Here is a 19,653-nt window from a genome sequence, read left to right on the forward strand (position 1 = left end):
CTATAAGGTGGGTAGAAAGCTGGCTAGATTGTCGGGCTCAACGGGTAGTGATCAATGGCTCCATGTCTAGTTGGCAGCCGGTGTCAAGTGGAGTGCCCCAGGGGTCGGTCCTGGGGCCCGTTTTGTTCAATATCTTCATAAATGATCTGGAGGATGGTGTGGATTGCACTCTCAGCAAATTTGCGGATGATACTAAACTGGGAGGAGTGGTAGATACGCTGGAGGGGAGGGATAGGATACAGAAGGACCTAGACAAATTGGAGGATTGGGCCAAAAGAAATCTAATGAGGTTCAATAAGGATAAGTGCAGGGTCCTGCACTTAGGATGGAAGAATCCAATGCACCGCTACAGACTAGGGACCGAATGGCTCGGCAGCAGTTCTGCGGAAAAGGACCTAGGGGTGACAGTGGACGAGAAGCTGGATATGAGTCAGCAGTGTGCCCTTGTTGCCAAGAAGGCCAATGGCATTTTGGGATGTATAAGTAGGGGCATAGCGAGCAGATCGAGGGACGTGATCGTTCCCCTCTATTCGACACTGGTGAGGCCTCATCTGGAGTACTGTGTCCAGTTTTGGGCCCCACACTACAGGAAGGATGTGGATAAATTGGAAAGAGTACAACGAAGGGCAACAAAAATTATTAGGGGTCTAGAGCACATGACTTATGAGGAGAGGCTGAGGGAGCTGGGATTGTTTAGTCTGCAGAAGAGAAGAATGAGGGGGGATTTGATAGCTGCTTTCAACTACCTGAAAGGGGGTTTCAAAGAGGATGGCTCTAGACTGTTCTCAATGGTAGCAGATGACAGAACGAGGAGTAATGGTCTCAAGTTGCAATGGGGGAGGTTTAGATTGGATATTAGGAAAAACTTTTTCACTAAGAGGGTGGTGAAACACTGGAATGCATTACCTAGGGAGGTGGTAGAATCTCCTTCCTTAGAGGTTTTTAAGGTCAGGCTTGACAAAGCCCTGGCTGGGATGATTTAACTGGGACTTGGTCCTGCTTTGAGCAGGGGGTTGGACTAGATGACCTTCTGGGGTCCCTTCCAACCCTGATATTCTATGATTCTATGATTCTATGATAGGATAAAAAGTGCTTAATCTGCAGCAGGGGAGATGTAGGTTAGATAGTAGGAAAAAATTTCTTGATATAAGGATTGCTAAGCACTAGAATAGGCTTCCAGCTGAGTTTGTGGAATCCCCATCACTGGAAGATTTTAAGAACCAGTTAGACAAACATCTGTCAGGGATGGTCTGGTATACTTAATCCAGCCCCCTGAACTGATGCAGGACCAGATGACCTCGAGGTCCCTTCCAGCCCTATATTTCTATGATCCATAATGTAGATCATATAACAATGACACAGCCGATTTGGGCAAAATAGTCATTTTTAAAAAAAAGTCAATTCTACTTTTTCTCCCCCAGGGGTTGCAACAAACAAATATAGCAGAATCACTTCTGGCCATCTTTTGTCTGGTGTGGAGAACTGGAATCTTGACGATCGCCTGGAAGGACTGTGTTGTGATCTCACTTTATAAGGGCAAGGGACCGCGCAGTGAATACAAGAGCTACAGGCCAATCACCTTACCGTCTATTCCAGGGAAGGTGTTTGCGCATGTTCTGCTGGCATACTTGGAGCCTCTGCTGCAATCAGAAGTGTCGTCCCCAACAGTCAGGCTTTACAAGGAACAGGTCCACATTAGATGCCATTTTGGCTCTCTGCTTGTTGTCAGAGATACACCCTGAGTTCAGGAAGCGCCTGCACATAGTATACATTGATCTTAAGGCTGCATTCAATTCAGTTGACAATGTCATGCTATGGAAGGCCTTAAAAAGGGCATAGGTTTCCCTACCACTCTGCTGGACTTGATTAAAAAGAGCTGCATAATGGAACCACTGTCTGTGTATGTCTGTGGAATTGGATACCAGCACCGTTTAAATCAGTATCTGGTGTCAGACAGGGCTGCGTCTTGGCCCCTGCACTCTTTTGTCAGGCAATGGATTTTGTAATGCAGCATTCTGTCAGGTCCATAGGCATTAAGATTGGTGATCTCTTGCTCTCAGACCTTGAGCACACTGATGACATTGTTCTTCTAGTACAGAGCCCCAGTAGGTTTCATGAGGCACTCCCACAAATGGAGGAGGAGGAGTCGTCGTCGTCAGCCAAGGTTGGACTCCATGTTTCACAGTCAAAGACAAAGTTTCAAAATTTAGGACCAGGTCCACCTATGACTCAAATCTCTTTGAATAATAGAGCTATTGAACTAGTCTTCAGCTTTTGCTATTTGGGTTCTACACTCACCAGTTCCTCTCACACATAGGTTCTCCATCGGATTAGCATTGCAGCATCTGCCATAGGCCTTTTACAATGAATATAGAACCAACATCTCAGCATGACAATCAACTTCAGGATCTAGTCAAGCTATATCCTCCCCGTATTGTTGTATGGCTAAGAATCATGGACATTAAGCTGCTCAGACTGGGCAAAGCTGGAGGCTTTCCACACAAAATACCAATGTTGTATATTGGGCATAAAGTGGAATGACTTCTTCTGTAATGCAGATGTTTATGATCACTCTGGTCTACAGACTACTTGGTCCATTGTCCACAGATGGTGCCTTATGCTTTTTGGACATATTGCGAGAATGCCAAAAGACATTCCAGCGAACACCGTTTTCCTGGTGGCTTGTAACATCTGGGATAAAATTCCACCAACCGAGGGGTGAGGCGGCCCAAAGGCAGATCCCCTATTACATGGGTTCATCAAGTCTCTTCCGATGTTGGACCTTTGGGCTGTCAAGCCCTTGCGGCCACGCAGGAATGGACAAAATGGTGAAAGATCACTACGGCCGACTGTTTTGCTAAGCATTGAAGAAAAGAAGAAGAAGAAGGGGTTCCAAATAAACAAAATCAATACAATTCTAAATAAATGGCTACATTTTTAACCTCTGTAATCTTTGCTTTAGTAAAGCAACAAGACTTTGGAAACAGTGTAGGTGAGAGAACACTACAATTGATTCCTTTGCTAATATATAAGCAAAACAAGGAATGGATTATTTGGTCTTTGAAGATATATAAAGCTTGAAACAGTATTTTTGATAAAAGATGTTAGTGGTATGCAAATAATCCTCTCACCTCACTCTATTTGCTGTATTGTTGTTGGGCTGCTGTGAGCTAAAAAAAAGTCAGTGCTCTAAAGCGGAAACAGCAGCAGCTCCAGGCCCACCAAAGTCAAAGCCTAAATTCCCAGATTATATCCCAATCCTAAACTGGAGATCATGGAATTGGTTGATTTTTTTTTCCATTTTAAATTTTCAGGTTTTGGCAAACTAAATCCCATTTTTTGTGACAAAACAGACATTTTCACACAAAAATTCATTTAATTCAATGCCTTCCCTTCCCCAGCAGCCTCAGAGAGATGTGTTTGAAGTAGAAAGAAAACCCTTGGCTCCTTTAAGAAGAGTATCTCTTAACCCCTCCTTGTGGGCACTCTTCCACCTCATGGGCTAAAAGAGAGGGAATCAGTGCTGATTCTGGTTGGCTGGACACAAGACTATACCTCATGAACCCATTGGCTCCTGGGCACCCAATAGAAAAGTTTACAACTACAAGCTCTTCCTCCCTGCTGCTCTCCCACTTGTGATTAGAGTAAGACCAGGTCTTGTAAGCCTTGCTGTGGGCATCGTGCTAGTTTATTTGTGAGGGGAAAATTCCTTCCCAGCTTCCACTGTCAGATCAGCCTGGGAGGGATAGTGGTTTTTTTTCCCCTTCTCAGCAGCCCAAAGACCCGATGGGTAGGTTAGATTGAAAAAAAAAATTTTGTTGTTGTTGTTGCAACTTGGCAGTTCACTCAATAGGGGATCCAGTTCCCGTGAAGAACCTGAATTGGAAGCAGATTAGAAGAGGATTAGATTAGAACCCCCTTTCCCTTCCCTCTTTACTTTATATGATGGTGGTGGTTGTTTGGGGGGAAGAAGGTCAAAACAACCCAGCACCAGGTGGAATGGATTACGCAGGAGGATGACCTACACTGAATTAATGCAGGATAGTTTCCCAGTACATTATCTAATAAAGTTACTGCTTAGTTAAATCTCATTGATGGTGTCTTCTCAGTCTTTTTGTGGTGGCAGGGACAAAAGCCCTTTTTGTTGGAAAAAAAAAACCTTCCAATAAAAGTTTTTTCTGGTTCTAGTAGAAAGGGAAAATAGAACTAGTATTGGGAGCTCCTGCTAAACTCCAGTTTGCATATTACAAAACCACTGGAGAGTTTGCCATGAAAGACAAGTTTGGTACTGGAATACCAGGAATGTTTCAGGGTGGATGGTATGTTACATTAGTTGAGGTTTGGAAGCCAAGAGAAGTTTGCATGTGTCTACTACATTTGACTAAGGATACTGGTATTGTTCCCTTGATTTTAAAAGTATTATGTTCATTCTAAAAGCGAATAGATTTTTAATGAATCCATGGGCTAATCACTGGAAATCAAGCTATTACTTTTATGTGGGATACCACTACAATACATGTATAATCTGCACCTGTACTGTCCTTGGTAACAGTTATTCGAGAATGTCCTAAAGTATGTATCCATTATTACTTCTCTGAAAATAGTCATTTCCCCTTTCATTTGATTTGTAGTAATTAGCTTAATTGCTACAATTCTGAGAGTAGCTGCAGTAATTGCTTCTCCTAGTGAACTTGAGAGAAAAGATGATCACATAAATCAGATAATAAAAAGTTATAAAATTTGTAAATTACAATCAGAAAAGAGGAGAAAATCCTTGTAACTAAATTCTTCCAGAATATTTAAATCATTTTTATCTTGTCTGAATATTACTCTCGCCAATCTATCTGTTTTATATATAGATAGCCAAGATTTTAGGTGCCTAAATTGAGATCACTTAATGGAGCTTAATATACAGAGGGTGAGTACTTAACACTTTCTGAAAATCAGGCCTCTTTAAGGTGTTTCAAGAGAACCAAAAAAAAAAAAATCACTAATCACTTGGGAAAACATTGAATATGTATACCTTTCCATTCTTTGATGCCATCTATTGAATTATAAGCAAGGATTTTGTCCTCATCCCTGTCTGTAAGACACTTAGCACAATGTTGCTGCTATGCTATTGACAATCCACTCCCATTGCTCTATTTGCTGTATTGTTGGGCTAATAATGTAAAGTAAAGTAAAGAAGTCAGGGCTATGAGTAACTCCAGGCCCACTGACAGCCAAGACCCTAAATAGCCATAAGCAGCTGCCAAATTTACATTGCAGAACGTGGAATTGGCTAATAAACTTTCAAAAGAGTTGGAAGTCCTTTAAAAAATAAAGAAAGTTTAAAAAGTATGATGCTGGACTTCCAGACAGACCATTTCAAATTGGTAACACAAATCCTGAAAATCATTGATATCTGATGTGTAGATTATTTCCATCTTGGTGCAGATACATGTAAACTTATTGAAGTATAAAAGATGAGCTATGGCAAACCTGGAAACTAAATATAGCCACTTCTAGACTTAGTTGCTGTGTGCTAATAGCAACACGATTTGATGCTGGTTGCCAGAGAAACCTATTTATGCTATTTAACAAGATTCCCGATTGCCTCTTCCCTGCTTTATCCTCTCCCACATAATCTTCATTTAAAAAAAGTTCATTTAGTATAAAATTCAACTAGGAGGACACACTGCATATGGAGGCACTAAGTGTTTGGATGTCACCTTCTACATATAATTCTCCTTTGGGTGGCATAGTGGAGTATCTCTAAGTGACCCTAAAGCCCCTCGTGCTAACTGTCAATGGGGTTACAAGAATGTCCTGATCCAGGTATGTACATTCTGGTTCACCAAAGAGTGTAATAGAAGATTTTAAATGAAAGCCAGGATCACAGTTGCATCAATATAATGAAGAAATGTATGTACAGATACCAGGTAAGGCATATGTATATATAGGAACATATGTTCCTAAAGTATGTATCAAGGCAGGATTGACACACACATTTCTGCCAAACAAAGGAAGCATGTTCACCTGTCTTTTTCCAGTCATATGTAAATTAAGCATTGTAAGCCAACACAATGGAAGCTCCATTTACATATGAAATCAACAGGGGAATGTGAAGTCAGCAAGGTGACAGACACTGGCAAATGAAGCATGAGAGGTTGTCCTGTCTTTGGAGGAGACAAAGAACTTTGGGGAATATCAGGAGAAGGCAAAACGCACCCATTTATTTTGTACCTCAGAAGTAATTGGACAGTTCTATTACATTTGTGAAAACAGGATCACAACCAATCCTAGTTGAAACACTGCAGAAGACGTTTAGGGTGAAAAACTAGACAGAAAGCTAGCCTGTTAGTCTATCGAAAACAGGTTATACTTTTTTTGTATATGTAACCGCTTGTTTCCATAATCCTTACTTTCTCTCTTTTAAATCTTAAACTTTGATAATAAACTTCTGTTTGTTTTCTCCATAAATATATATGTCGGTGCTGTGGTATTAATCTAGGTGCTGATCCTACATTGAATCATGCATACTGGTGCGTACACTGTTCCCTTGGAGACAGTTGACCTGGTATTTTTGTGAGTGTTCAGTCAACAAAGGGGAACACTTCAAAGGGGCTGGGGATATATCTATTGTTAACCTGCAAAGCACAGTAAGGCTTAGCCCAGAGGAGATTGTTTGGGCAACTCACAGGCTGGTGGTGTCAGGTAGCTGACATCCAGTCAAGCACAAGCAAGTCTCTCTCTCGCTGGAGGCAAATGGGTAACAAGATAACCCCTTGTCCTATGCATCTTGAGAACCATCACACTCATCCTGGAGGAAGACAGTACTGCAGTTCACCCTGAGCCCTTTAATCCAGGAAGTGTTAGCTGTACTTGTATGAGGCTAGGCAAACAAATTCAGAACTATTAATCTTGCAACAGTTTTGTCTATTTCAGAACTGAACATTGTGAGATACTTAATTAATGTTCTAACTGATTGTTTTTCATATTAATGGGCTTCTCCATGTCATGGACCAGACACAGGCATGCCAAAATACAACAGGTAACTCATCTGGGACAACCAGTGTATTTTTAAAATTTTCTGAATGGATCCCATACTTTCCTGAAAGGTTTGTTTTGGTTCAGAAATAACCCCTTTGCCAGATTTTTTTTTTTAAACAAGTGATTAAGGTAACTGAGCTCTAAATATATTATGACAGTAGCTCCCTGAGGCCAAAGCAAAGATCAGGTCTCCATTGTGCTAGGTGTGTATAGAGTGAGAGACACTCCCTGCCCCAAAGAGTTTAAAATCTAAGGCAGACAAAAGGTAGAATAAAGGAAATATCATTATCCCTATTCTGCACATTGAGAACTTCAAATAAAAGATAAAGTGATATTCCCAAGGTCACACAGACTATCTAAGAGTTGATCTAAGAGTTGAATTTAGATCTTCTGAATCACACTGCAGGGGCCTTTAACAAAAGACCATCTTCTTCTCAGTGTTGATAAGAACTTTTGTGTAATTCATTCTTAGTTATTAGGTTTTTGCTCTGTGATTAACTTTTAGACCTTTTGCTATTATTCTGATGGTTCGCAGTGAAACTTAATATAATTCTCTCTTTTACTTTCTGCTAGCTAGGCTTGAAGGTAGATAATTCTCATCTTTAGTATATTGTAGAAAATGCCTCTGCCCTTGTCTGTCTGAATGTGCAATTTAATTAAAGGGTATATATTCTCTTTCCTGAATTCGATTTCTGTAATATCTGTAGCAAGGTTAGATACCAGCAAATGAACTACAGCACCTTTTTGTGGACTCCAAAAGAAATTAATTGAAGCACTTTCTTGGTGGTGGTGGTGGTAATTGGCCTCTGCCATCCATGATAAAGATTTACAGCCAAATTCTGGCTTCAGATACTCATGCCACCCTCTTTAAATTCCTTTTGGAGTTGCAGTCTTGTAATGGAAGGCCAAATTCTGCCTTCAAGAACAATTCATACCAGCCTACTGGATTTGAAGGCAAAATTCTGCCCGAAATAACTAAAATCTCTGGTGACTTTAATTAGCCTTGTGAACTTCATGAGGCAGGTAGGCTGTACAAACATGAACATTTATTTTCCTTAGGGTGTCATTCCTGGTTTCATTATTAGCTCAGTTATTAATTATTCAGTTTATTACACAATCCTTCCATAACTAATCTGACACGACTGATTCTAAATAACTTTACTCTCTCAACCATAGTTTTCTATTACTTGGAGGCAAGGAGGATTGGGTTTTTTTTTGTTTTTGTTTTGTTTTGTTTTGTTTTTTTAAAAGTGAACCATGATCTATATTACATCAATAAGATGATGTCATGACAACCATTTGTTACTTTTAAGCTAAGTAAAGACCCCCCCTCCCCGGCATAATAATTACTATTCTTAATAAAGAGACACTTCCTAAAAATCCAGGGGACCAATGCAAGTGTGTACCATACATCACTGTTCACATTCACCAGCTCAGTACAATAGAATTTTAAAACCAGCAATGAGGGGTTACAGGTGGGTAGATCTATTGGAAACAGTTGTCTCTGAAAGAGCACAAGAAAGAATTTAATATTGGAGATGGACCAGAAATGAAACCCCTGATCCAAATACCCCCAAACTTCAGAAGGGGGAGAGAAATAATAAAAATCAGAATCTCTAATTGTAATTATATTTAACCACTGCCAGTTTTGGCATATCTGAAACAAATGCCATTCAATGCATTAGTTCAAAGTTTCCATTCCTGCTCTCACTGAGGTCAATGGGACTTTTTCAATGGATTTAAGTGGGAACAGGAGCAAATCCCAGGTTGGTGAGCAACTAAGGGCAAGATCGTGGCTTTGCCACAAAGCCTGCATAAAGACTTGGTCAGTAAGCAAGGGACAATGTTGTTTCTAGGGACAATGTTGTGATTGTCACAGTATGGTCCCTCGTTCCCCCTTGGAATGATGGCAAAATTAATCTGCAGTTATATAACAAGTGTAGATTACTTCTCTCTGTGTGCCAGCTCAGCTGCACCGGATGGTGTTTTAGAATGAAATTAAGACTTTGACCATTCCTTGACATTATTCACACCTCACGTACTTGCACAAGAAAGGGAAGAGTGGTCCCGGGAACACAGCTTTCCCCTTATGCTGTGTGACTGAATGCTCCCCATATTCACACCCTATGCATTACAATGATAATTTTTGTACAAAATATGTCTTATGAAGTATCATTTGAAAACTAATAACTCACTGGTAAATAATACCATGGTGAAATGTGCTTAGCAACATTGTGTAAAGTTATGAACATAGTTATGAAATTATGACTGAAATGTGTTTACCGGACAAGTCTGGGGAGGGTATAAACCTGTCTGTCAAAGACAGTAATGCCTCTAGCTGGGCGTCAAGGTTGATTGGCAATCACCAGTCAAGTGAGCATTCTTTGGCAACAGAGGGGAGCAGGAACAGATCAATCTGCATTTTAACAAACAACAACATGGAACCTCTTTCACCATGAGACCCCAGGTCTCCATCCTCACACTGGAAAGGAACTTTATCTAGGGGTAGCCCTCAGGAAAATGCATTTCAAAGGATGTGAGGCACAAAAACACCCCAGGTGTTCCCCCCCACCTTTCTTTATATGAAGACAATCACTGCCTTTTGATTTTAGGAGGGATCCGGACATGAAAATTTGGTTAGCAGTGTTGCTGGGAACATATGGTAAGGATTTTACTTTGAACCAAGTCTAGTTTGTTTAGTTTTAATTGCAAGGAAGTGTTTTATCTTTATGTCTCTTGTAACCAGTTCTGACTTTAATGCCTTTTATTTGTATCACTTTAAATCTCTTTCTAGTTAAATAAACTTGTTTTATTCTTTAGTCAAAAACTAATCCAGTGTTGTAGTTAAATTGAACTGTTTTGGTAACTCCAGATAAAGTAGCAAACTGTTGCCTATTGATCCCTTACAGACGCAAAGGACCTATAATATTTGAATTGTTCATGAGAGAGCTAGATAGCGCAGAACACATGTTTTGGGGAAAATTCAGAACTGGGAGTGTGTTGGGGTCACCCTGCAGGTAGCAACCCAGGCTTCTGGAGGGCATAGTATGGCTGGAGTGTTGCCGACAAACTGCTGGGATCAGAGTTGCTGGACCAGGGCTATGGCTATACAAAGAAGCTTGATATAATTTGCATGCTGGGAAGCTGACTAAGCATCCCAGGTTGTGAACTACAGCAGCAAAGCATTGAGTGTCACCCAAAATGGCAGGGCAAGCTGCAACAACCCTTCACTGGTTTGGATTGCACCCTGGAGTATGATATGCTGTGATTCATCACACAGGTATCCTGTGTAGAGGGGTAAGGGAGTGCCTTATGCAAAATTGTTTCTTCAGAGATTGCCATAGCTTGTCAACTGCCTCAGAGCCCTCACTGCCCAGGGGAGGTGGTTATGCTCTCTTTCTGAAAGGTCTACTTTTCACTATATTGACCAAAAATTGCAGATGGAGGAGCTTGATTTATTTATTTTACTGTAAAGAACAGTAAAATCTAAAATATTTAAAACAATAATAAAAGCAATGAGTATTTCAGAAGTACAAGTCTTCACCAACCGTAATGATTACTTTAAATTACTCTCAAAATCCTAGCAGTTGGAAGAAAACATCAGGGAGGGCAATAGAAATACTTCCAAGGAAAAGTTGTTTGCCTGCAATTCCAGGGTTACTTGCATCATAGGAAAGAGAAATGTTATGCCAATCATTGTTTTCAATATCATCCCACACAACAACTGCTTCTATTCAGGCTTCCTATTGTTAAAGCATTTATTTTATTATAAACAGATAGAACTCTTAGCGAGTCTTAGCTACTGGCACTGAAAATTATTAGTCAGAGCAGTTCAATTAAAACTTTAATTTAATTTAATATTTCTTTTCTGGCCTGCTACAGTACTAGATGAGTCAGATACTCCGATGCACTGAGCAGTGTTGTGACACTGCAAAGGGATAGGGAGCTAGATCTGGCTCCTAGATTCTCAGGCTGGCTCCAACCACAAGCATGGTTCAGAGGAGCTTGGAGGTTATTCTAAAAACTATGCCAGCTTATAATAGTTCCCAATGGACTGTATGCCAACAGTGGATTGATGTGCCCAGCAGGGCATTGGCTTCATCCCTACCCACACCCAACATTCCCTCTTGTGGCACCAGGAAGGGAGTGTCATAGGAAGCAGCTATACACCACTGCTGAGAACCAACCCAGACAGGGGAATTCTCCAGTAGTCAGATACAGGTGCATTCAACCTCTTTGCATCACCCTATTTATATTATTAGAAATGAACCCAGATTTTCGCACCATAAATCAGACCATGCCTGAATACGGAAAAGGTTTGGATCTGAAATTTGCAGTTTGAGCCCATCTTTAGTTTATGTAAATTTATGGGCTTAAGAGCAGTACTGGAAAGAAAATACATTCTTTAAAAAATAAGGATTTAAATGATGACTCAAAAATGCCTGAGACTGAACTCCTGTTTAAAAATCTGTGTTTAGTTAGAAAAATATGCAAGCAGAAGTATGGTCAAATCAGTAAGGGAGACCCTGTGAAAACAACTATTGATAAAGAGCAGGTAAGGGAATACTCGAAAAATCAGAAGGTAGCAGTCCCAGACTATATGTAGTCCATAGCTAATTCCTGTAGTGCTAACTTTCTGTAACACTGATTTACTTTTGAAAGATCATGGACACATGGGAAAGTACCAGAAAGGGAAAAAAGCAAAACTACCACCAGTTTTCAAAAAAAAACCAGAATGGTAAAGCCTGGCAATTATCACACATATTTCTTCAAGTGGTCATAAAATAATGAACCGATGTTACTGGTAGAGCCCCTGAACTACCAGAGGGGAAAAGAAGCACTGAAAGAGAATAAGGCCATTGAAGAGAAGTTAAATGATGTCTCAGCATCTGACTTTACCACAGAGAATGTTGGGGAGATCCACTTATTTAAAATAGTGGGTATGGGGGGAAGTGTAGGTTCTGCCAAAGATCGAGCATCAAACAGATGCTGGAAGGAACTCAGACACTGAAAAGTAACCAGTCACCAGACCCAGTGGTATCTAGGAGTTCTGAAGGAACTTAAAAATGAAATGTTGAGCTGCTAACATTAATATGCAGTCAATAAAATCTACTTCCCTCCAGTACTCTTGTATTGTAGATAAAGTCATAAGGATTATGGGGGTGATCCTAGAAATTACAGGCTAGTAAGCCTTACTTCAGTAATGGGTAAACTGGTTGAAATAATAATTAAAAATAGCATTGTAAAACATCAAGATGAATATGATGAACAGGACAAACCAGCATGGTTCCTGTAAAGGAAAATCATGCATTTCTAATCTCCCAGAATTGCTTGAGCGTGTCATCAAAATAGTGGACAAAAAGAAATGTTATATATAATTTATTAAGCCCTTCAGAAAGCTTTTGACAAAGTTGCTCATGAAGCTATGAAATAAACTTAAGTAGCTATGCAATAACATTGGGAACTGGTCAAGGTACAGAAAGAGGAGGAATAATGTTTTTTTACATATCTTAGAGCAGTTTCAAATGTTTAGTGTGCACCAGCATGGTCTACATGGACCAATGTACAACATGTTAGTACACTTTACAAATTACACTCTTCCAGAGGGTGCATTACAACACTGCACAGACAAGGAATATGACTGTACATAACATTGTGGCACTCTGTGCCTGAAAGCAGCACCCAGGAACCCCCATATTTACCATGGTGATATAATTATATGTTGTAAACAAAGCATGTCTTGTGAGGTAACATTTTAAAAGTCTTGATCTGTTGAACTTTAATATCCTGTTGCAATGTATGTGCTATCATTGTATGGAAAGTTATGAAGTTTTGATCAGTGTGTGTTACTGAAATATGTTGTAAGGTCAGGAACACCCAAAACTAGCCTTTCAGGTACAACAATGGAGCAGCCAGACACTGATGATGGCCCATGAAGGGGAATTCACATTCACAAGGACTACCCCAGGGACTGCGTAACATGGAGACTTCTCAGGGAGAGCACATAGACAATGGAGATTGCTTGACTCACGTCATAGCAAAGGATCTTTCCAGCAAGCTGGAAGAAACTATAAAGGGGGGGAAGTGACATCATCACTTGGCCTCTTCCCCCTACAACTCCATATGTAGAAACATGTCTGGAGGACAAAGACTGAACTGGAGAGGTGGAGACTTCAGGAGACTTCCAGCCTGTGTATCGAAGATCTGTGACCTGTTTGTATTGTCCATCAGGATGAGAGACTGCTGGATTCAAATGCTGTGTAGTCTATAGAACTCAGTTTGAGATGTTACTTTTATTTCTTAGGTAACCAAATTTGATTTGTATGTTTACTACTTATAATCACTTAAAATCTATCTTTCTGTAGTTAATAAATCTGTTTTATATTTTAGGTAAAACAACATGTTCTGGTTGAAATGCTTGGGAAATCTGCTCAGGAAGAAGAGCTGGTGCATGTTCTTTCCACATAGATAGAGGGGTGGTCTGAGTTATAAACTTACAATGGTCAGACCTCTGATCAGGGCAGGACAGTACAGCCTTGGGGACCTAGGAGACTTGTCTGGAGCCTCTCTACTGTTAGCTCACGAGTGGCTAGGAGAAGTATTCATGTAACATAATCAGGTGTGACCTGTGGATGTCTATGTAAGTGCAGTACTTGGAGAGGTTTGCAGCTTGTCACAACATCACAGTGCGAGAGAGAGAGAGAGCCCAGATTGGTAAACCAGAGGGCTCAGTGGTACCCCAGTTCCAGGTTGCACCCAGGAACCAGTCATAAATAAATAATGAATGGCATAGAGAAAGTAACTCATGTGTTCCTATTTATCTTTTTCTCATAATACAAGATCAAGGGGACATCCAATGAAATTGGAAGGCAATACATCTAAAACCTATAAATACTTTTTACCAAAACTCACTATTAACCTGTGGAATTCATGCCCCAAGATACTAGAAAGACCAAGAGCTTTGTAGGATTTTAAAAAGGATTAAATATTCATTAATTAATGGAGACAAAGTTATATTATACTGTCACTGACATTGGGGTATTTTCAGTAAACCCTGGGCATTAAATTCCCTTTGTCATGAAAATATTCATTGTAGCCTTTAAAAGTGACACAAAAATAGTCCTTTTACACAATCTGTTTGTACTGGCTATTCTCATTGTAGGGCAGGAAGCTGGTAATTGAAGGGTCATTAAGAATTTAAAATTTGTTTCAAAATATCCTGCTCACAGAGAGGTCTCTTTTATTGGATTTTTTTAAATCTAGATCCCAGCTCTGATCTTTATCATTGCTGCAGTATGCTTTATATGTGAGAGTATCTCACACTAGTACCGTTTGCTGTTTGATTAAGGAGTTGCCATTAGACTAGATTTTTGATAGACTGTGCTTAATGAACTTAACTGGAGAGCGTCAAAATAAAACAGTACCTTCCTGGGCCAAAACAACCCTTTGCTAAGTCTTGGAGCTCTTGCATTTGGGTTGTGGTGGCTAATGGAGACACTGCAGAAAACACTATTTCCAGGGTATCAGATGGCTGAGATGCTGAAAATATTTGGCCTGAGATTTTAAAGGGACAGGTTTAATTTACTACTTGTATTTTAAAAGTACAGATGGGCCCAAACCGAAGTCCAGATTGGAATGTCCCTGAATTCTGGGAAAGCTTAGAGCCAGTGTCTGAGGCTCATGCCTGTCTTTATTTAAAAATACTGTCTTTCAATTTTCTGTTCCGTATTTTATAAACACTGTATCCTGAATATAAAACAAATTCAGTGACTGAGGCTCATTGTAGTTTTCTCTTTTAGACTACCATTAGATTTACACCATCACTATTACACTATCATTAGATTTACAGCTTCAGAAACTTAAGATGCATGTGACCTCTTTGCCTTTTTGCCTCTACACAGTGGAATAAAACTGTGTGTTCCAAAACTGCGTACACTCAGAGCCATGCTTTGTCTACAAGGCAGCAGTGCACATCCACAAAACTACAAAAGTGTCCCTTAGCAGGATGCATGCTGAACATTCTTCTATACTAATGTTAGCTTCTACATGGGTATTTACATATAGGGTGTAATAAAATCAAATAGCACACTTTGGCTAAACAACAGTGCATATTTGCTTATTATACTACTGCTTTGGTAATGTCCTTCAGAGTGCCACTCATTCCTGTCCTATCTTAAAAGGTGAACACTTGTGGGTCATTTCCACACACAGCCAAGTGTCACACAAGAAAACTGGCATTTATACCTTTAGATTTGACTCTTAACATTGACAATGTGAGCTCAGATTTCTTCTATCCTCAGTGCAAGTAATTATAGCCTCCCACTACTTTAAACAAAAATACATTCTTCTCTTTCAAATATCCAGATTGTGATAACTTCTTCTGCCCACCTTAGCTCGTGTCAGTCAGACTTTATGTAACCATGCTGCATTTCCAGAGATGAGGCCCACTCTTCAGAACAGCTATTAGTGGAAGAAGGCTTCAAAAGAAAAGCAGATCTTGATATTTTAGGTCATATTCTGGCTATACACCGAATTTCATGAACAACTAAAAGAAGATCTGGTTTGAATGGAGAACTGTGCAGCAGAGGACTACTTAGCAGTAAAGGGGATTCAGTTTTTTAGAACTAATACTGGCTATACTGGAATAAAACATTTTAAGCATGCTTTCATTCTCAGTGTACTACAGAAGAGGGCAGTGTAAACTACATCTAAATGTTTTGAGCATAGTAAATAAAATGCTTTTGTGGCTACATTAACTGATTTAAATCTCAAATCAATGGGTCTATAAATGCACAATGGAGTGATTTATTAGAGGTCTGTACTAGTTTATGTAATCTGAGGGTTCATTTATAAGAGATTTTCTATACTGATTCACGTCTTGGAACTCTGATTTGGTAACCTTTTTCAGTCCGTCTGTTCTGTGTGCAAGTCTAGATTTCATTTTGCCTGTGAAATAGATGCCAAAACAAAATAAGGGGGGGAAATCTAGGGGTAATTGTTTAACATGGATGATGGTAGGTAACTGCAGAACTATGCTTCCTCTTAAGGCAAGTACAGAGGAAGCCTGTATCACAAAAATGTCTTGGACAGTTCTGATTCTGTTTGTGGCCTGATCCTGTAAATCAGGGATCTCAAACTCAAATCACCAGGAGGGCCACATGAGGACTAGTACATTGGCCTGAGGGCCACATCACTGACACCCTCTGCCCCCGGCCCTACCCCGACTCCATCCCTTCCATAAGGCCCTCCCCCACCCTTTCCCTGTCCCCATTCCAACCCCTTCCCCAAAGTCCCCACCCCAACTCCGCCCCCTCCCTGCCCCTATTCCAACCCCTTCCCCAAATCCCCACCCCTGCCCTGCCTCTTCTCCACCTCCTCCCCTGACCACATGGCTCCCCGCTCCTCCCCACTCCCTCCTGGAAAGCGCTAAGCACCTGAAGGTAGGCAGAAGAGCGGGGAGGAGGGAAGCTTGGCGGGCCACAGGAAATAACTCCCGGGGCGGGGGGGGCATGCAGGTGGCTTGGCAGGCTGCAGGAAATTAACCCTGTGGGCCGCGTGTTGGAGACCCCTGCTGTAAATCCTTGAGAGATAGAACATCAATTGATCTTAGTGGGATTACATTGATGGAGCAATTGCAGGATCAGGTTCATAATGTAAAGTCTTTAACATACAGTATTTCAGCGAGAGGTTAGGGGTCTAGGACAGGAGAGGGTGGGTGAGGTTCTGTGGCCTGCAATGTGCAGGAGGTCAGAATAGATGATCATTATGGTTCCTTCTGACCTTAAAGTCTATGAGTCTACATAAGTTCCTATACCACTTTCAATGCAGTATCTGAGCACCATCAAGTACCTCGTTAAGTGACATGATTGACATTGAAATCAATAAACAAGTTTAGAGTGCAAAATGGTTTCAGTTACAGAATAGCACTGTCTTTCTTGATTACTTGGCAAAATATTCTCCTTTTACACAGAAGAATTCCTTTTCTATGCTGGTCTCTGTCCAAAAATAAATTTATCTGGGAAATTTGAGGAAAGTCCCTTTAGCGGTTTTTGAGTTTCATGCATGTATGTTAAAAAAAAAATGTATTTTCTCTTTGGGTTGGGGGGAGGGAAAAAAAAAAAGGTGAAATTACTGCTCATTTTTTCAGTTAATCCACTTGGCTAAATGTTGTAACTTGGCATTTAAATATTCCTCTTTGGGAAATACGTGCAAGTTTAATTTTAAAAAGATACAATAGAAATCTAATAGGGTTCTGTAGACTTGTAGAATTTAGCAGTATATGCTTTTATGCTTTTATGAGCCATCTTATAGAAATCTCTATACAGGGATGGTTAGAAGTATTAAAACATAATTCTCTATTACATTCTGTAGGACTTTTCCAGAGGAGGAAAATATAATTGATAAGATGTTATATTCACTGTAGAGGTTTTGCAGTGTTGGGTGGGAGGAATCCAGAGCTAGATTCCAAAAGCCCCCAAAGAATGGAGTGTTCAGACCTACTAATAAAATGTCAGATCATCTTTAGCAGAAAAGTACAATTATTTATAGATCCATAATCCTCAATTATTTCATTCTTCATAAAGAAACCTGTAAAAATCAATAACTAAATAAGCTCTTTTGGATGTTAACATAGTATTACTCAATATATTACAGATCTGAACTCATGCTTTTCCACCATTTAAACCTGAACCTGGACTATCTTTTGAAAGCTTTTTCAATTTCAGTCAGAAAGGCTATTCAGTAAGTGAATACTTTCTGGCTGTTGTCAGAGGGTAGACTGCCGTCTGAATGTCACCTCGTGGCCTAAGGTCTCTGCAGAACCTTGCCTTTGTTTGCCCTCTTCTGGGCTCCTTAAGCACTCCACGCTCTTAACTTTAGCAACACATTCCTGGGGCTGGATTTATTAACATAACAAAATATTGAAAATACAGGTTCTCAATGTGCCATCAGGTCTTTCTAGTCTCAGCCCTTCTGCTGCGGTCTCCCAGGCCTTTCTTGTAAACTCGGGGTTCTCTCCTGGAGTCAATTTACTCCCAGCAGCTATTGATTCTGCTTCTTTCTCCCTATACAATCCCCTTCTCTGCAGCTTCCTGCTGTAATTTATAGGAGCATTAGCTCCTCCATACCCAGCTGGTTCTACTAATTAAACCCCACAGCTCATGCCAGGTAGGGCTAATTGTATGGGGCTAGCCAGCTCCAGGTCTTAAAGGGGCAGGCCACCCTGTTACACAGCCATCCCTGTTACGCAGCCATAATAGGAAAAACCCTGTGTTTGGCTTGGAAATGGACAAAACAAAGCAAGAAACTGATTTCCAATTTCTCTCTCTTTCCTTTTCCCAAGTCTGCTCCCCTCCTCTCATCTCTGTTTCCGATTTAAAAAAAAAAAGAAGAAAAGAAAAGGATCGACAGATTATAAGGGAGAGGAGTGCAAAGATAATGGTCTTATTCAGGATGGAACCTACCTTTGCAGCTAATCTGGAGGTCTTCAGGCTCTCTCTTGGAAGGCATGTTGGTTAAGTACATTTCATATATGGACTAATTCTATTATTTTTATGTTAGTTGCCTGGACATTTACTGGGCATTCTGTGCCTTTTAATTGTGCTCTTAAGTTGATTTAGGTTTGTTGCATTTCTAAATTCCTGCCCAGCCTGAACAGCTGTGTGTTTAAAGAAAGAAATCTGGTCATCACCCAGACAGATCATCGAATGCCATTGTAAAACATCACCCTGACTCTGCAATGTATACAGCACAGAGAGATTATATTGCATTCGTATTGTATTATTGGCTGGGACAGCAGGTAACTGTACATTGGCCCCTCTTTATTGTAGAGATATATAAATACTTAGTGAGTCATACAATCTATTTCAGAAAGAAGAGTTAGCATTATGTACAGCAATTTGCTCTATTCTTGTAGTTTATTAGTGGCATTTTGAAAAAGGGCTGTCTATTCAAATGACAACGTAACATTAGAAAACTTGCATTTAACACTGATTAAAATATGATCTGTTCTTGTACGGACAATCCTACCTTTTCCTTCTTGTGTCTCCTGCTGTAGGTGCTTTCTGTTACCACTGAAAGGTGCCAGAGGTAGAAGCACTGGTGTCCTCATTACTCCTACATTTTTTGGTGGCCCCTTATTTTCCACCACCACCTCCCCTCCCAAATCTCATATCTTTGGGAGTGAGAGAGGATACTACTGCCTTAGGTCTAACCAGAATAGCCTGGAAATGGGTCTTCTCCAAAAGAGCTCTCTTTTCTGGAGAATAGCATGCTGGCCTCATCTCCACCATCCTCAGACTGGCCCATCTGTGCCCCATCTCAGTGATGATAGCAACGATCCCTGACTGCGTGCTTGTCCCAGTAAAATTGACCACTATTTTTCTGTGGCAGCTTTCTGTGTGCTACACACTAGCATTAGTGCTGCCTCTTCAGGGCTGGCCTTACCATGAGGTGAACTGAGGTGGCCGCTTCAGGTGCCAGACTCTGTGGGGGGGGGGGGTGCCAGTAGGACCCAGAGTGTAGAAAATTGTGTCTGCTGCTGGTGCATATGTATTCTCTTTGCTCTAGATGCACAGAGATGGTAGAGTGCTGTGCTGGAGGAAGGAGGGCACAAGAGACATA

The 19,653-nt window shown here is 40.5% G+C and overlaps 1 long non-coding RNA gene across 1 annotated transcript; it reads right to left on the reverse strand.

The window, feature by feature from the left end:
* Positions 1 to 1,030: 1,030 nt before the first annotated feature.
* On the reverse strand, positions 1,031 to 16,830 carry LOC122458409. Its single transcript, XR_006278454.1, has 3 exons — positions 16,704 to 16,830; positions 11,487 to 11,488; positions 1,031 to 1,072 (listed from the first exon to the last, which is right to left on the reverse strand). It is a non-coding gene; the product is annotated as an uncharacterized LOC122458409 (long non-coding RNA).
* Between the last annotated feature and the right edge of the window lie 2,823 nt (positions 16,831 to 19,653).

The sequence above is a fragment of the Dermochelys coriacea genome, chromosome 2 (genome assembly GCF_009764565.3).
Source record: "Dermochelys coriacea isolate rDerCor1 chromosome 2, rDerCor1.pri.v4, whole genome shotgun sequence".
In the NCBI taxonomy this organism is placed as follows: Eukaryota; Metazoa; Chordata; order Testudines; family Dermochelyidae; genus Dermochelys; species Dermochelys coriacea.